At 60.7% G+C, this 2,595-nt stretch overlaps 1 pseudogene; it reads left to right on the top strand.

Moving 5' to 3' along the window:
- Positions 1 to 1,910, top strand: part of LOC113211535 (frizzled-2-like) — a 2,318-nt pseudogene extending 408 nt beyond the window's left edge.
- Positions 1,911 to 2,595: the final 685 nt, after the last annotated feature.

The following is a 2,595-nucleotide window of genomic DNA, read 5'->3' as shown; positions in this document are numbered from 1 at the left end:
TGTGCTTGCAGGACGAGGCTGGCCTCGAGGTGCACCAGTTCTGGCCGCTGGTGGAGATCAAGTGCTCGGAGGACCTCAAGTTCTTCCTGTGCTCGCTGTACGCGCCCATCTGCATCCCGGACTACCCGCAGCCGCTGCCCGCGTGCCGCAGCATGTGCGAGCGCGTCAAGGCCGGCTGCCAGCCGCTCATGCAGCAGTACGGCTTCCGGTGGCCCAAGCGCATGCACTGCGACAAGCTGCCCGTGTACGGCGACCCCGACAACCTGTGCATGCAGCCGGACAACCAGCCCGGCCCGGAGATGGGCGGCATGCCTGGGCACGGCCGCGGGCCAGGAGCTGGGGGCAGGCACCCCGGCCCCACCAAGAGGCCGCCCGCGGGGGGCAGCCTGTTCCCGACGGCGTCGCCCAAGTGCAAGCCCGGCAAGAACGGCAAGGGTTGCGACCGAGGTGGTGCGAGCCACGCACCCTCGGGGCGGGAATGCGCCTGCAGGTGAGTCCCCACAGGTTGCTGTGTTTCTCAGACATGCTCGCTGTGATGCTGACCCGTCTCGTCTGTGTTCACCTCAGGTGCCGACACCCGCTGGTGCCACTGGAGCGCAACTCGTCGTGGTACAACCGCAACATCAGCGTGGCCGGCGTGGAGAACTGCGCGTTCCCGTGCCGCGGCGTGTTCTTCTCTCAGGAGGAGAAGGACTTCGCCGAGGTGTGGATCTCGCTGTGGTCTGGTCTGTGCGCGCTCTCCACCTTTATGACCATCACGACATTTCTCATCGACCGACAACGCTTCAAGTACCCTGAGAGACCCATTGTCTTCTTGTCTGGCTGCTACCTCATGGTGAGTGTGATCTCCAACGCGACCCTCTGTCTTCATTCCAGTGTTAACGTTGGCCTCTAAAATGCTTTCCTTCCGTCTGCAGGTGAGCGTGGGCTACCTGATCCGCGTGGGACTTGGCCACGACGAGGTGGCTTGCGAGGGCGGCATGATCCGGTACAGCGCGCACGCTCACGGCCCCCACGCGCACAACCAGGGCCAGGGCCAGGGCCCCGTGGCGTGCACCATCGTGTTCCTGCTCGTCTACTACTTCGGCATGGCGTCCTCCATCTGGTGGGTGGTGCTGACGCTGACCTGGTTCCTGGCCGCGGGTCTCAAGTGGGGCAACGAGGCCATCGCCGGCTACTCGCAGTACTTCCACCTGGCGGCCTGGCTGGTGCCGACGGTCCAGACGGTGGCCGTGCTCGTGATGGCCGCGGTGGACGGGGACCCCGTCGCCGGCATCTGCTACGTGGGCAACCAGAACGCGGACAACCTGCGCGTGTTCGTGCTGGCGCCTCTGCTGCTGTACCTGGTGCTGGGACTGTCCTTCTTGATCGGCGGCTTCGTGTCACTCTTCCGCATCAGGAGCGTCATCAAGCAGCAGGGCGGCATGGGCGGCCGCAGCAAGGCCTACAAGCTGGAGAAGCTCATGATCCGCATCGGCATCTTCAGCGTGCTGTATGCCGTGCCCGCCACCATCGTCATCGGCTGCCATCTCTACGAGAGCTCTCTCTTCACGGACTGGATGACGCCGCTGGCGTGCCAGTGCGGTGCGACGCCCGCCACGCCACAGCGCCCCCTGTACTCGGTGCTCATGCTCAAGTACTTCATGGCGCTGGCGGTGGGCATCACGTCGGGCGTCTGGATCTGGTCCGGCAAGACTCTCGACTCGTGGCGCCGCCTGTGGGCGCGGCTGTGCGGGCGCCGGCCGCTGGGCGGGCCCGGGGGCGCGGGCTGCGGGGGCAGCGTGCTGATCGCCAAGCCCCGCCTGCTGCCCATGCCACTGCCGCCGCACTCCACGGGGGTGGGATCCTCGTTGCTGAGCGCGCCCAGCCTGCACGTCAACCCCCACGGCAGCCACGGCGTGGGCCGTTGACCTGCTGGTGCTGCCGAAAGAGTGTGTGAGAGAGAGAGAGACAGAGAGAGAGATGACGGTGACTCTTGTGTATGAGCTTCGGACAAAGAGACACGCGGCGCACTGATGTTACTTTTCCTTTGCGCCTCACTGCTCCGTCCGTCTGTTCGTTCTGCCTGTCTGTCTGTCTGCCTGTCTGTCTGTCCTGCTGTGTGTCGTTACAGTGACCCCAACCCCTCTCGGACGTCACTAGAGCCTCACTCACTAACGAGCCGCCGGTGGTGCCGTGGTGGTCGGGTTGCAGAGAGCAGAAAACAAAGCAAAAACCGGCAAAAACTGACAAGATTTTTTACTTTCCCTATTACGCGGTGTGTTTGTGTACTGTATGTGCTGTATGTGCAAATGTATTTGTTAAACTAACTATTTTTTTAACTTAAAAAAAATTGCACGGGCGTAGGTTTTTTCTCAAACTTTATTTTTGTATAATAATCATTCTCTGAGCACTTTCGCTCCTCAGTAAATTAAGCGGCATTTGTGAAACATTTTAGTGGGTTACGTAAAAATTGCACGAGAAGTGCGTAACATTTTGCACCAAGACTAAGTGTCGAGCTGAGTATAGAGTACAAGATTTTGAGGAAAGGGCAGGTTTTAAAAAAATACATTATTGATTAAGAGAACGCACAGAGTACAGTGCACTAGGGTCCTC

This window comes from Frankliniella occidentalis, unplaced genomic scaffold (genome assembly GCF_000697945.3).
Source record: "Frankliniella occidentalis isolate FOCC.00 unplaced genomic scaffold, Focc_3.1 Scaffold508, whole genome shotgun sequence".
In the NCBI taxonomy this organism is placed as follows: Eukaryota; Metazoa; Arthropoda; class Insecta; order Thysanoptera; family Thripidae; genus Frankliniella; species Frankliniella occidentalis.
The sequence above is the reverse complement of the archived record's forward strand: the minus strand, read 5'-3'. Positions and strand labels throughout refer to the sequence as shown.